At 38.0% G+C, this 16,731-nt stretch overlaps 1 protein-coding gene across 1 annotated transcript in view; it reads left to right on the top strand.

The window, feature by feature from the left end:
* Positions 1–16,731, top strand: part of CDH8 (cadherin 8) — a 447,886-nt gene that overhangs the window by 340,352 nt on the left and 90,803 nt on the right. The window lies entirely within an intron of this gene.

Genomic DNA, 16,731 nt, shown 5'->3' with positions numbered 1-16,731 from the left:
TAATTACCATTTGGACTGCTAAACACGAGGTTAGCAGTTCAAAACCACCCACTACTCTGGAGGAGAAAGACGAGGCTTTCTACTCATAAAGAGTTTATTGCTTCAGAAACCCAAAGGGGCAGTGCTACCCTGTCCTGTTGGGTCCTGTGAGTCATGAACTGCCCAAACAAATCTGTCTTGGAAGAAGTTCAGTCAGAATGCACCTTAGAGGCGAGGATGATGAGACTTTGTCTCACATTGCTTTGGATATGTTGGCAGGAGAGACCAGCCCCCTGGTCACGGATCTCACACTTGGTAATACCGAAGGGCAGCAACACAGAGGAAGGCCCTCACGGAGATGGATGGACACCGTGGCTGCAACAATGGGCTCAAACATAGGAAACATTGTAAGGATGGCACAGGACTGTTTCCTTCTGTTGTGTACAGGCTGCCAGTGAGGCGAACCGACTGGAGGACACCTGACAACATTCACAGTGTCCAAACGGCCTAACATTTTATTTGACAGGACAAATCATGGGTATGAAGCCATGGATGCCAGTATATCTGAAACAAATAAAATACCTGTATTTATAAAAATAAATACTCATAGTCAGGGTCACGTGATTCCAAAATATTCCTTAATTTCTGATGCTTTTGGGAATATAGTTTTGACTCCTCTGGATAATGCTCATGCACTGACATATCGTAGTCATTCTACCAACATGTTACACTTCTTTACTGACCCTGTGTTTATCATAGGTCCACGACTTTTGTTAGCTAAGTTCCCCTTGGAAGCTTTCCTTCCCAGAGTGCTTTCTTGCCTTACACCTCTTATCTTGACTGGAGCTTCTGCACGATTAGATTTTACATGAAGCAAGACATGTTCCTCCTGGTACATCTTGTTTGCTTGCTTCTCCGTGACTTGTGGATCCATCCATTCATCCTCTATTCATAGAGATGCTTGTTTAAATATGAATAACATGTATTACACGTTCATCTATTTCAATGGATTGATATTTTTTGTTGTGTTCCATGCTAACATCTATTATATACAAAACCCAAGGCTCAGTTTAGTGTGATATGTGAAGGGAATTAGAAATGAGTCTGTCTTCAGGAATCTAAGGGTTTTTCTAGTACAGAGGAAGGTTTCACTATTTGAGCAGATCCTAATTTTAGAACTCCTACTGAGATCCAGAAAGGAATATCTTAACATTTTACAACTAGGAGTTGTAGGTTCTTGGACTGGAATAACCATATTGATTTAATTGTAGAAAATAAGAAGTAATATGTAACACAGCCAATATAACACCTGGCTATACTGTTGTTGGTACTGTTATTACTTTGGATCATGAATGAGTGTCCTAACCCTATCTAGGAAGTATCCCATGAGATCTCTTCCTGGCATCTGACCTGCCCACCATTTTGTTCATGTATGCCTCTCTGGGCTGGCTTTGACTCATAAGGTATAGAGCATATGTATTGATCACAAAATAAAGATCCCATCATAGAATGATCTCATTAAGTCTTAAGTCATAATTTGTTAGTACTAATTTGTATAATGTATATGAACAAAGCTTCTAAAGGCTTCTTTATGGATAAAAGTTACATGAAAAATGATTGTGTTTGGGTTCTGTTGACTTTTCCTATTAGACCTGTGACTTATTAATAATTAAATCTATGATTCTGCACTGAACAGAACATGCCTTAAGGTGAGCAATAGAATATGGACAATGGTGTGTGTATATATATATTAATCAGATACTGTATATATAAACTGTATGAAAAATTCCCCAACCCAAAGCTACACGTTTAAATTCCTTTGTGCTTTATCACATGGCCCTCAGAATGGTGTGCTGTCAATGCCCTAGTTCCAAACTTTTCTTGGAACATTTTCCTGCTCTTTATACCCTGTTTGATCTTTGCATATGTAAGTACTGTTATTCTCTTCAGGTCTACATCAAATGCCACTTCTTATTGGAAACTGTGTCTATTTCTGAAATAACACGAGAATTCAGAGGACACAGTGATGACCTCATTTATAATTATAGTTATTTGTGTATGTGCCTCCTGTCCCTGCCCAGAATAATGTCAACAATGGCAAAGACTACATCTTGCATTTCTCTAGAATCTTCACAGCTAATATCACACATAAGAATCATACTCATTATGAAAGATTAAAAATATTTATTGGATGAGTAAAGAATGAATGAGAACCGCCTTAATGCTTATTTTCATGATAAGATCACAAGCTTATAATATGCTAAAGAAGGGGGAAATCTATTAGCTTGTCACGAAGTGGGAACAGAAAATGGCATAGAATGCTTACAAATATTCTGAAGTGGGAATGTGTCAGAGGAGAGGTGTTTCTAAAGACATAAAATACCCCCCCAAGAGCACAGCAGTTGATTGTATCTTTTAAAGTTAACAGCCCAAGCCTAATTCTTTGTTAAAACCTAGAGAGGTTGTGTCTTATGTTATCTTAATGCAGCAATCAAGGAAAACGTATTTTAATTCTCGTTCCAGTCTGTCAGTATTATGTGCCAGTCTGCTACCACCCTTAAGAAAATAATTTTGATTGCTAATCATCGAGAAATCTGTGTCTGCCTACTCTCAAACATTAGTCATGATCTCCCTTGAGGGTCTTGGCAATAACTATTTCCTCTGCTTGGAATGTGCCATCCCATGGATATAATCATGGCAACTCCCTCTTCTTGGAGAATTTGCTCAAATTAGTCCAACTCTGACTGCCAGTAATTGTAAACTTGCACCAATACCAGATGTTCCTTGCCCTGCTTGATTCCTTTTAGTTAGTACTTAATCTTTTCTAACACACAGTGTGATTTACTTGTGCATCAGTTTTATTGTTCCTGTCTTATTCTCTCTGGGTTGAATGCCTTAGATTGTCAACTGGTATCTCCTTATCAGCTAAAAAGAAGATCCGGCAATAGTAAGCCTTCAGCAAATACGTAGTGAATGACGGAATGATTGAACACTCTAATGAAGGGAGAGCATTTTCGACAGGGCTGATGTTCTTATTGCGTGGCATCTAGTCAACTACTTGAGAGTTGAGCAACAGTGAGACTGCATGTGACAGAATAAATGGCCCCACTGGGTGTCCGAGGCTGTGATCTTTCTGGGAACAGATTACCAGGTCTTCTCTCCCGTGTAGACCCTGGGCAGGTTTGACTAGATGGCGTTTCATGAACTTGACCAGTGTTGACACCAAGGCTTCTTAACCCACGAGTAGACTATGTCATCCTGCCATTTGTCATTTCCTAAAATTACCATTGGCTGTGAGTTCATTCCATTGGCTCATCATAGCATGGTGATTTTTCTAGGAGGGAAGGTATTTCCTGCTATACATAAAAATGGCAGGAAAAACTGATTTAATCATAGCCTGACTCTGCCTTTTGGGCCAGTGTTCATAATTGGGTATGTATCTTTTCACTCTGTCACCCTAGGACTCAACTTGTTAGTGCTCTTCTTCACTGCGGCCATGTCGTCTGTCCATTTGGACCTTTCAGCATTTGAAGATGATGCAAAATGGGATTGAACAGGCTTCTGTGCATGAGAAATGTTTACACTTTCTTTTTCTCAGCTGCTCTCCTGCCCTGCCTTAATGAATGGCGAGGAGCTGGAAGGCTATGTGTGCCCCTTCGTTCACTCCAGGTTCCTTACAAGGCAAAGCCCGCTCTGCTAGTGCTTATCTTTGTAGCTCTATTTCTGTGGCATCCACAGTTAGCTACAATGTCAGGCAAACGCTGTACAATGGGCCATGCTATGGATGTGCTCTAGAAAAGGACACAGGAATTCCAAACCCTGTGTAATCATATACGAGTTGTTTGATTTTAGGAACAATTCCCAAAGCCTCAGGTTTTCCCTCTGCATAATGAAAACTTACATTTACATAACAACGGGCACCTATTTCTCTTAAATGCTTTTTCTCCCAACCCTCCCCCCTATCTTACCTTCATATTCTGTTACCCTGAAACTATATTCATTGCTATTCATGTGATGGAATGATTTTTAAATTGCCTTAATACCTTACCAATTAATTCTGTTTTAATGTTGAACAAATTCCAATACTTTCTTGAGGAGAAAGTATAATGAAGGTTTGTGTACAAGAAATTAAAAATTATGGATTCATTTTATTCTCATATAGTTGTGAAAGAATCACCGGGAGAGACAGTATTCAAAATTATTAAAATGATAAATTCAAATTGCTCTTTTGTAGGTAATTAGAAATAAGTATGGATGTTGGGATGATAAGCCACACATGGAATTCTCTAATAGAGCTTTGGTGGTGTATTCAGGGAGAGACTGGTAGAGAAGTCTGGGGGACAATAATATCACCAGTGAGAAGAGTAAGAACCTGAAATTGTGTGTAAAGGGTCCTGAAGGGATGCATCCTAAACGAAGTCAAGTTGCTAAAAGGGAAACAACAAAATGGAACGGTACTCTGTGACTAATTTCTATGGAAGAACAACATAAGATAGTAAAGGATATCAATTTCTAATCCAGTTTCTTTAAGTCAACCGCCAAGTTCAACTTTCCCAATATACAGCTGGTAGTTCAAACATGAATCATAAAGAATCCTTATTTTACATGAAAACCTACTTTCAATGCATGATCTGGTACTTCACTTGACCCTACCACTGCCCTGTCCACTAGAGGTATGCTCTGCTTACATAGTGTAGTGAAATAAATTTAATTTCTTGTGGATCTTCTGTCCATTTTTCTATAACTCCCACCAAATGACTGCATAGAACCATGCAAATAAGATTTAGAGGAATTTAACTCGGTGATTGGTCAGTTTAGCTACTCCTCTGTGGGCTAGGAAGCCAGCCCAGAAGCAGGAAGAGGAGGCTCCAATGACCATAAAGAGTGTCCATGGACCACATGGGAGATCCCTGTCTGAAGTTGTGGAGATACCGGTGGCACCAGAGGCCACAACACCAAGACCACAGGGTAAGGCAGAGATGCAGTCCCCAGACTGTGAGACACAGTAGTAGAGGCCAAGACTGAGAGGCTGATAACCAGAGAGAGAGACATGGCTGATGCCCCAGAAGAGGAACTTCTGTAGAGAAAAAACTACCTATATATTTTTTCTAATCCTAATTTATGGTGACCGATTAACTTCCCTATAAACACTTCTAATTAAGGAGCCCTAGTGGCTTAGTGGGTTGCAGGTAGGGATATGCCAACCAAGATGTCAATAGTTTGACCTTGTTAGGTACTCTGAAGGAAAAAGATGAGACTTTCTGCTTCTGTAACTATTGACAGCCACCAATTACTCAAAGGGACAATTCTACCCTGTCCTACATGGTCACGATCAGAGTGGAATTGTGAGTATTGTCTGTAAGTTCCTTGTGACCACTGCAATGGATTTTCAAACTCAGCAGAGAAGTAACTCCAGTGGGAGAAAAGGTTGGTGTCGGAATAGGATGAAGCGTGGATGGAGGCTTGGGGCATGATTGACTTCTGCCTTAGGGAATCAACCATTGGCTAGTAAAAAATTGGATTATCTTCAGTGCATATGGTCCTTCCACACCTTTACTCACATATATTCCCTGGTCACAGAATGTAGATCTAAGACCTCCCCCTGTCATACCATACCACCCAGGGTGGAAACTCACTCCTGCAAACACTTGGATTATTGCCATAGCAAAAAATGCAGAGGCTGACGATACCTTATATTTTGCTTGTAATGCAGTTGTGTGTGTATGTGTGTGTGTGTGTGTGTGTGTGTGCGCGCGCGTGTGTTTTGGTTTGTTTGTTTCTGGTTAAGGAAAAAAAATCATGTTTCATCTTTATCTTTGATGTAATTTTTTAAAAAATTAGGGTATTTATGGTAACATATAGGACTTTTCTCCATTCTCCATAAGTTCAGGAAGAAAAAAAAATTCACTTCTAGCAGTTTTTAGTTTCATCGTTATTTGGAATTACTTGGCTAACAACATTGAAGACTCTTTTATTGGCCTGAGTTCTCTCACTTTCTCATAATGTTCTCAGATAAGCCTGACATTTTCTGTCCCTGTCAGCATCTAGCTCTACGTTGCACATTCACATGATAGATTTACTGGGCCTAAGATCAGTTCATTAGCCTTCCTTTAATGGGGTAGGTATTTTTGAATTGAGTTTTTGTTTCTCCAGCTTGAATCTAAATTTTAGCTGTGCAAATGAAATAGAACAAAATAAACAAGTCAAAAATAAAAATAATAAGACTTAAAGACGCTCTGAACAGCAAAGTGCCGATTGATATACAGGCTCTCTGCAATGGCTCTATCAGTACATCCACGTTTTCCCAAAAGTCATCGCTTCCTATTATTAATAGGTTCGCATATATCACCCAGCACATCCTTGAAAATTGTATTATAAGAAGACATAATATGCTGTCCCTAGTCACTGTTCTAATATTTACATGGATTGACCGAAGGTTTGGGGGATACAAATGTAATTGGAGGAAGTAGTGATATATAGATGTAACTATGCAGAACTATGCTCCTATTCATATGTACTCAAGGCCTTTAATATTAACAGTTGGGAATAAGTCAACATCATCCATTTTGTTGTCATGTACTTGACACTGAGGTAGTGGGTTGCACTGTAATCATTTCAGCAAGCTCTGCTAATCATCTATCTTGAATTATGCATTTGTTTATTTAATGCAATATGGTGCCTATGTCTCGGTGCACTGTGACAGTAAATATACAATTCACTGTGGCCAGCGCGTAGGCTGTGGACTAACAGTCTTAAGGGATTGGCCTGCCCTCGCTCTCGGATCATTGACTACAGATCGTGCGATCTTACTTACTGTCCACAAACTCTGCTGGCCATTGACCACAGTGCTTGTTTCACGCACAGACCATAAGCCATGGCATGGGGATGTTCTATGCATTGTTCAGCAAGCATGGTGTGATTCATGTTGTACTTTTTCTAGGGGAAAGAATGTAATATCACAATGTTATAATACTGGGGCAAAGTTATGTAATTCATTTATGTTTTCGCCAGTTTGGCTGCTAATGGAAAGGCAGGAGACTAAGTCCATCCAGATGTGTTGTTTCATGAGAAAGGCCTGCGAATAGACTTCCAGAGAATCAGTCAAAGATAGTACTCTGGGGCACAGTTTCATTGACAGCCTATCAGAATGGGCAGGATGGTAACTGCTTCAATGAGGAGGGGTCATATCAGACCCACTTTCCCACTGTATAATTGTGAGTGTGGAGAGGCATTCTTTGAAGGCAGACAGTACATAAGGAAACAGGATTTCAGAGAGAAATGAGGCAAGTTGAAGTGCCTCCTAATGTTAGCATGACTTACTGCCTTCAGAGCTTAATAGATTCAACTCACTGAGCCTGGAGACCCAACGGGCATCATTGACCTGCGGTGTGTGGTGACGGTCTCATGGGACTATGCACACACCGACTGGAAGCCAGGACCACTAAGCTATTCAAAAATTGTGGGGCAAGATTAAAGTGAAAAGGTAATTGGAGGGAACAGGTCAGGTCATCATGGGTGACGTTTTCTCTTGGTGCATTTGACAAATCCTAAAATGTGCAGAAGAGCTTTGAAATCTATCAAAGAGTATGTGCTAAAGGACTGAAAATCTGAGCAGGCAATTTAGCAGTTTAGCAAAAGTGGCCGGCGCCAGCACCAAGTCAGCGCATGAAGCTAATTAGTCCCCTTCAGTCTTGAGACCCAGTTTGGATGGGACCAAAGGTATCTACCTATCTGCAAGGTAAAGTATTGCTACAAAATTGTGGACCTCTTTATCAAGCAAAAATATCAAAATGTGAAATGTGATTCCCCCACAAAGCCTCCCTCTATGGCTCTGTGCTTAAGAAAGCAGTGTATCTATCTTCCCGTCTGTGAAGAATTCTGCACACTTGGGTCTGCACCACATCCAAATGACAGCTTTGAAGTCACTGAGGATGTATCTTCCTCAATCAAACAGTGTTCCTCCATTTTTTTTTTTTTTTTAGTTTAGGGAACAAAGCCAAGTCCAAAGGGGCAAAATCAAGGCTAGAATGCGGGTGGGGTAGGTTTCCCAAAGCAATTCTCATAGGACATTCCTTGTTGCCCTTGAAAAATGAACAGATATATTGGCATGAGAGGGAAAGAAAGAAGATAAAAAAAACAGCTTGATGAAACTTCTTTGCCCTTTTTTATACCAATGAAATTTTCAATTCCTAAAAGGTATATTCATAATAAGCTCCTAAGTCCTTCATGAAAATCTATCAGGATTATCCCTTAGGAATTCCTAAAAAACAATCATCACAACTTTCTGAGTTGATCTCATGGTCAACTTGACTTTGACTGTCCTAGCATACGCCCTTGGAAACCACTCTTTTCATTGGATCTTTTCTTGAAGGCACTCTATCAAGACTAAGACAGGTAGATTACTGAGATAGCTCATTCACAAATTGAAACACAGTTTAGCAAACCTCATGCATGTGTGAACTGCAGTCCTGTTAGCATGTCTTGTGGATTTAATCTCCAATAGAGTTCTCTGGGAATAAAGTGAAATCCTCTTTGAAGGAAAAAGCACCTTACAGAGCGGCACCAACTTTTCAAACCTAGCATCAAAAATTCAATCTAAAAAGTATTTTAAAACCATCAGGCATACCACGGGCTCAAGTAGAAAGAAAACGTTTTGAGAATGATGATGGCAACAAAATGTACAAATGTGCTTGACGCAATGGATGGATGGATGGATTGTGATGAGTTGTATGAGCCCTCAATAAAATGATTTATATATTAAAAAAATCATCAGGTGTGCTAAGAAAGATTACAAAATCAGATTTCAGAAAAAAAGACACCAGGTGATGTGCACACACACACAGATAATAATTTTAGTATGTTCAAGAAAATAGGTAAATTATAATTTTATAATTATGGATATAACTTTATAATTATGCATATTTTTACCCCAAACTAGAATTTATACAAAAAATCAGAGAGGAAGTCAAAACCTGAACATTTCAATCAGTAAAAGAACAAACCAATGGATAGATTGGGGAAAAACTATATCCAGAAAGGCTTTTAAACAAGAATTATTGAAGAAAAATAATAAAACCACAGAGATGTCTACACACTTAAAGATTATATATAAAATATCTAATATAATTGTAATTAATATTACATAAAAGAGGAAGAAGGTGATGGAAGAAGCAAGATTTTGTCATAATGTTCACAAATTTTTAAATCTGAATGAAGAAATCAAGCCATGAAATTCAAAGAGCTCAGCAAACCTCAAGCAGGATACATAGAAAACAGTATACAGGGACTTATATTAATACTGCTAAAAAATAATGGCTGTTGAAATATTAAAGATAATAGAAAGATCTGCAGACTTCCAAGATAGACAGCTGATGTTAATATAGAATTTATGAAACTGAGATGAAAATAATGACCTTTTGAAAGCCACAAGAAGAATAACAATGTAACAAGAATTTCACATCAACAATAAATGACTTTGAATATAAAGATAAAATAGTTATTTTTATCAGAATAATAATTGAAGAATCCTTCACCAACAGTTCCTCACTAAAAGAAGTAATAAGCAATCCTTCAGAGTTAAGGAAAACCAGACTCTATGGAAACATAATAATCTATAAAGGGAGAAAAATTACAAAATGTAGGTAAATCAGTACTTCACATTTAATACAAATACACTGAGCTAGGTGTATAAATTAGAAGTAGGATTAAAATAGAAGACAACAATAAGAAAAAGGCCACGAGATTGTGCTTAGATTTAATGCATTGTAAAAATTCTTGTATTGTACATAAAACATTGCAAGTCAGGTCCACATGTGGTGATGCTTGAGCTTCCACGGGAGCCCGCGCGGCCTAGTGGTTATGCACTGGACTGCTAACTGAAAGGAGAGCAAATTGGAACCACAAGCAGCTCTCCAGGAAAACGACGAAGCTTATTACTCTCAGTAGGACTTACAATCTTGGAAACCCACAAGTGCAGTTCTGGCTTACCCTATGGGGTCACTTTTGAATCAGATGGACTCAATAGCAGGAAATTTTGTTTGGCTTGAATAAGTTCCCACCAAAGTAATATTAGTGGAATGATATATGAGTGTGTTAGTCTGGGTCTAGAGAAACAAGTTCATAATGACCCATTGTTTAGAAGAAAGAGCTTTATGTACAAGAGCAATTGAATATTGAAAAAACAATCCAGCCCAGTCCAGATTAAGTCCATAAGTCCAATATTAACCCATTTGTCCAATACCAATCTATAGCTTCCTCTTCAGATTCACAAAACACATGTAATGACACTGAATGCAGGAAGATCACAGGCCAGTGGGTGGAAAGTCTTGTGGATCCAGTGATGGTAGAGGAATCTCAGAGCTGGCAGGGTCTCCATGTGGCTCCTTCAGCTCCAGGGCTATAGAGTACCTCCTTGTGTCTTGTCAGCAAGCATGTCTCGCAGGGAGTGAGCATGTATCCCATGTCCAATGAGCTATTCATCTCCTAAGCACCTCCAAATGAGGTCATGAAGCTGCTACCTGATTGACAGGCTAAACTCCGCCCCTTCACTCTTAAGTCTTGACAGAGACTTGACAGCAGATTATATAACCACCACAATGAGTAATACACTAATTTGACGAATGGAATAATCAAAACAAATTCATCCAATACAAGATAAAAAGAAGGAAAATGAGGAAAAAATAGAAAATGGTACAGAAAAAGACAATATCCAAATATATAGTTATTTTTAAATATAAGTGGACTATATACCTCATTTAATATATATAAAGTTCCATACTAGCAGAAAATGCAATTCAGATTTGCAAATGATGTTGCTGATTAGCTATGTACTTTAAATATAAGGACACACAGATTGAAAGGATTTCATAGAGATATGTATTGTAAATTAAAATCAAAGTAATTCAGCTGCAGAACAAAAAGGAAGAATTATTATAAAAAATAAAAGAGGAATATTTCATAATGAGCCTATTAAATTCAGTAGGCAGGTCTAACAATCATAAATTTGCTTATACCCAATAATATTATTGTAAGACATCTAAAGTTAAAATCAAATAGCAGAGGCAAGGGGAGAAATTGATAAATCAGTCATTCAGATCAAATTTTAACACATAACTCTGTGCTAATAGAGCAAAAAATAAAACAAACCAACTCATAGCTACCCAGCAGGACAGAGTAGAGCTGTTCTTTATAGGAGCAAACAGCTGCCTCTTTGTCCCACACTGTGGTATTTTGCACCCGAAAATCTAGTGCATAGTGCCACCAGGGCTCCTTAGGAAGGATAGGTAAGATATGAATACAATGATTAATAAATTGTTTATTAACAAAATATATGTAAATATAGGACTGTTTTCAACTATTACAAAAACACTGTTACTCTTAAACATGGTTGAGACATTTACCAAAATGTCTCCTTCCCTGTAAAAGATTATGAAACACACCTATATACATCTTGAAAATAAGCCATCACAGTAGAATTAAGCTAGAGATCAAAACAAAAGGATACCTAATATAATCCCTCTGTCTTGAAAATGTGGCGTAGACTCCTAAATAATCCATAGAAGATAAAATAAAATCAAAGAGAAAATTAGAATATTAAAAATGAAAGAATGATAACAAAGTAAAGACATGGCAAGACCTGAGGCTTTTGTGGTGCCTAGAAGGAAAATAGCCCTAAATGGTTATAGTAGACAAGGAGACATGATATAAACAAATCCTTACTGTTTTAAAGATTAAAAGTGAAAAGAAAACTAAAAGAATTATTTCAGAAAGTAAAAATAAATATGACAGATATTAATGAAATTGAAAAGAAACATACAATAGTAAACTTCAAAAAAGTCGAAAAGTTGTTTATTTGAACAGACAAACAATATTGACAAAATCTTAGCCAAAAAAGTATTTCTACTATTAGAAATAAGAAATAATCCATAATTACCAACTCTAGCCAATCTGTTTAAATATGTACTAAAAGAGATTAAACAATGACCATATATTATTTTATATATTGAGTACGTTGAATATGTATTTTAAAACTAACACATGTCCAAGCTTTATCATAGAGATGTAAATAAGGGAGCACTATCCAACTCATGAGGAGCCCCGATGACATAGTAGTAGTGAATTGGGCTGCTAACCACAAGGTCAGCAGTTCAAAAGCACCAGCCACTCAGAGAGAGAAAGATGAGACTTTCTACTCTCATGAAGAATTTGTCATCGAAGCCCACAGGGGCTTCTCTAAAAATTTTCTCTAAAAATTGATTAGTAGCTTATTTTCCAAATCAATCAGAATTCGAACAACTGTATATATGTGTTTCTGTGTATTGGTGTGTGTTTGTATAAGGTCACAAATGAAACCAATATAGATAGAATACATATGGACTTATTAATGAAAGAATCATTAATAAAGAATTAAAATTGGACTTTTCATATTTGCCATGCCAAATATGAATGTTTATTATAAAGAAAGCTGTAGAATAGATGGTCATTAAAACAGGCAAACCCACGAAGAAGTGCATTGATCACTTGCTGCCACAGGGTGTTTAAGCATAAATTCCGAGGCTAGGGACGGCTGGGTAGTGATTCGTGTTGTACACTGGGTTTCTGAGTCTGAGCTGTCTCAATGGCCCCTAACCACCAGTCCCTGGAGAAGGACGACATAGTTGGTGAAGTAGTGGGGCAGCGAACAAGACGAAAGCCTTTGACCAGATGGATTAAGATAACGGCTTACATGATGGGCTCCAACCCCATCGCCTGAGAACCTGGGCGTGTTTTGTTCTGGTGTCATCGCATCTGCAACTGGCTTGATGGCACCTAACAACAACAACAACATTAGTAAAGTATTGTAAGAACGTAAATTTAGAAAAAGGAACAAATAGAACAAATTACTGTCCAAACAGTCCTGCATAAAATGCTTATCTTGTTTATGGATACATTTTGCAGTAATGCTGATTATATAATTGAATACCATGAGGAGATTAAAAAAATTAACCTTGCCCTCCAACTCAGAATACAAAGAACAGTAATCTCCAGATATAATAAGGATGTCAGTGTGCAAAGCAAAGGGAGAGCGCTTCCAGAAGATAACCGACTTTCTAATTTTGGATTAGGCAAATGCATAAATGAGTATAGAGTAGGAAAAAATGGTTTGAAATTACTAAGAACAAAACTAATGAATTCACCTTTATTAACTTAAGAATATGGGTTCATCCAGATGCATGTTGACGCACTTTTTAACTTCAATTTTAAAGTTAAATACATAGATAAAAATTAAGCCACTAACCCTATGAAACATTTAAAATTATTATTTCTAAATATGAACAGAATGGAATCATAAATCCTTTCTTTGGATCCTGCATATATGAATGAATTATGGTGTTCATATTGTATGGGAAGTTATAAATTAAAAATATTATGGTATTTTGAGATTTTGCTTTTATGGGAGTATATCAAATAGAGACTATGAGGAGCAGTATTTTATTTTTGTTTGTTTATATTTGTTTCCTGGAGGATCAGATTGCTTGAGTTCATTATTGAAATTTACTCCTTCCTGGTTTAGAGTAAACGTTGAGCTAGTTCCTGAGATCCCAAATACCCAACTTCCTTAAGATGTTCAAAAGGTGTACTTCTCTTATCGCAAACTGTAGCATCTAACTTATATAGAGAGATTTTTATCACTATATTCCCTGAACTACTAATCCCACTTGAAAATGATCACTTCACAATAGTTCAACATATATCAAAGCGATAGTGCATACCAAATCACTCACTTACTAGATAGATTACGAGATTGCCTTTCTTATCAGAGTGTGCATGAGTGTGTATGTGTGTGTATTATATATTGATATAAAATGTTATTGTAATCTGTGACAGGTGTTATTGAATAAGCATTTAAATTGAACATTAAATAAATCTGTACATTAATTCACAGTACTCAAACTGTGAATCCCTCTAGTATAAAGTTCTAACATATAAGGGACTTAGGAGTGGAATTGCCTTGTAAACTAGGAAACTCAGTCCCAATTATTTTCAGATAATCTTATTTAATATATTTAAGGGGGAAAAAGAATGAAAATTGTGTAGTACAAGCAGTGCAATTTGGGTGACAGAATTGAATTAAAGAGACTTTTGGAGGACAGATTGAAGTTATGAAAGGAAGCATAGGGCCAAGAATTTTATTTCCATCGCTGCTGTAGGCAGGAGAAAAGTGAGACGTAGACGGAGAAAAGTATGTCTTAGGGATGTCAAAAGAAGAGGGCATATGTGAGTCACAATTTCAGGAAAATCATGCATATAGTAGAAAGGAAAAGCAAAGCAAACCCAATTTTGTCAGGTCTGTACACAGCGTGTACATGGTGATGCGGTACATTAGGCACTGGTCCACTAACCATGAAAGTGTCTCAGACCCTCCACCCTCTCCCTCAGAGAACACTGAGCCTGTCTGCGCCTCTAAACTGCAGTCTCAGAAACCCCGTGGAGTCGCTATGGAGCTGAATCGACTAGATGGCAGTACAGGTTGGGTTCCATAGATGCACAGCATAAAACTAGAGAGGGGCACATTTGTAAGGCCGCGCATGGCTAAAAATTAGAAATAGGAAATAGTACATAATACACCTTTACAGAAAAATGCAAAACATGACAATTTCATGCCTGATATTATTAAGTTTCAGTTTATAAACTGCCGTTAGTGCTTATCCTTATAGAATGTAATAACTACACTTTAAATTTAAGCTAGATATAGATGCCAGCAAGTTGGAAATGTCACTTCTTGACTTAATTATTTTCCCAGGAGCATCACGAATGGGATACAGCATAGGTTTCAAGAGCTCAACTCTTTTTTTTTTTTTCATTGTTGCTTTTTTTTTTTAACATTTCATTAGGGGCTCATACAACTCTTATCACAATCCATATATATACATACATCAATTGTATAAAGCACATCCGTACATTCCTTGCCCTAATCATTTTCAAAGCATTTGCTCTCCACTTAAGCCCTTTGCATCAGGTCCTCTTTTTTTCCCCTCCCTCCCCGCTCCCCCCTCCCTCATGAGCCCTTGAAAATTTATAGATTGTTATTTTGTCATATCTTGCCCTATCCGGAGTCTCCCTTCCCCCACTTCTCTGCCGTCCATTTCCCAGGGAGGAGGTCACATGTGGATCCTTGTAATTGGTTCCCCCTTCCAACCCACTCACCCTCCACTCTCCCAGTATTGGAAAAAGAATACTGAGAGTTTTTTGTAGAAACGTCGGAAAAAAGAGGGAGTGCGGCGTACTGGCAAGTGGTCATGTAGTACTCCACGATTCCCAAGTCACTTAGAGGAGTGTAATAAATGGGAGGTCAACGCATTTAGAGCGTTTGAAAATGGACTCACAAGACAGCATGATTTAGCAGTCAGCAGGGACAGCAGACAGGGGTCACTGAGGTCTTGACCCAAAGAGACCACTTAAGGGTCATTTTCTCTTGGGAGTGTGAAGCCTTTTCACTCTGTGGCCGTTCACAAGTTCCTGACAGAGAGAAAGCCCTGCTCCTTCTCCCAGGAGAGCCACTTCTTGGTTAATAGAAATGCTCTGTCTTACAAGCTTTATCATTAAATCCTAAAATCCCCATCTGATTAAAGTTCTAATTTAATTCTGAACGACTCTGTTGATCCAAGTTTTCAGGAGTGAATTTTCACGATCTTATAATAAAACCTCCTTAACATTCTGATGGCTTGTGATCGCTAGTGTCCACCCTTAATTACCTTCTGTTGTCGCCCTGTGTTATATCCTAGTCCATGGATTGAGAAACCATCAGTAGTGATAAAAAAAATAAACGTAACATCTGTGGGCAACATATATCTTAGACAGTTTTATCTTCAGTCACTGGGGAACCTAAAGATACTAGAGGTCTTTCCCGAACATCTTCTGTCTCATTCCCATCAGTTGTATTTTAAATTTCCTAAACTGCTCGGTTTTATTTTTTAATCGTATATTCAGATCGCATCTCCCTCCCTCACTGATACACTTCATTCCATTGTGGTCTCTGTTCAATGATAAAGTCTCTGATTTTGTATTTCCCCACTGACTCTAATTGACCACTCATGGACTCCACCCTTTTACCTGCAGAAGGCTCAAGAATTTTTATTGGGTCTCACTTGTACAACTAATTTTTTTTAATCATCCCCCACCCCTCTCAGAGTCGGAAAGAGCAAAGCCATGTTTGTCAATCGATGCCTGCACAAACAGCAACTCCTGAAAACCAGTTAGAAGCAAATTCCCAAGCAACGCAGACTTGGCAGTATTCCATTACCTTTGATTATAAAAGGGCAAAATTAATGGGCAATTCATGAAGCGATGTGACAGAGGGGTGACAGGAAGTCATGCTCCCTCAGAGGTGGAACTGGAAGAGTTACTTATGCTGGGCCCCCACTGCGTCGTTTCTCCTGTCAGATGTGAAAGAAGCCTGACTTTTGTGTCCATTGGCAAGGGGCCTTTCCTTCCCGACCACTTTGTCGCATCTCTTGAGTTCAGAAAAATTAATCTTTAATGAATGCTCATCAAGCTTCTAATTGCAGTATCTTTATATTTAGTGTTTGTGTATCAGATGAAAGGCAAACATTTTGGGGCCAGTCACAAAGGACATGAATAATTTCCTTAGAAGCTTATCTAATTAATTTTATTGCTCTATACTGTCCTTAAATTTTGAATTGCTATCATTTCATTAGTTTCCATAAAAGTGAATCTTCAGTATTTAACTATGGCACTTGTGTTATGAATGAT

This window comes from Tenrec ecaudatus, chromosome 18 (assembly GCF_050624435.1).
Source record: "Tenrec ecaudatus isolate mTenEca1 chromosome 18, mTenEca1.hap1, whole genome shotgun sequence".
In the NCBI taxonomy this organism is placed as follows: domain Eukaryota; kingdom Metazoa; phylum Chordata; class Mammalia; order Afrosoricida; family Tenrecidae; genus Tenrec; species Tenrec ecaudatus.
Note: the sequence above shows the minus strand (reverse complement) of the source record. Positions and strands in the feature narration are given on the sequence as shown.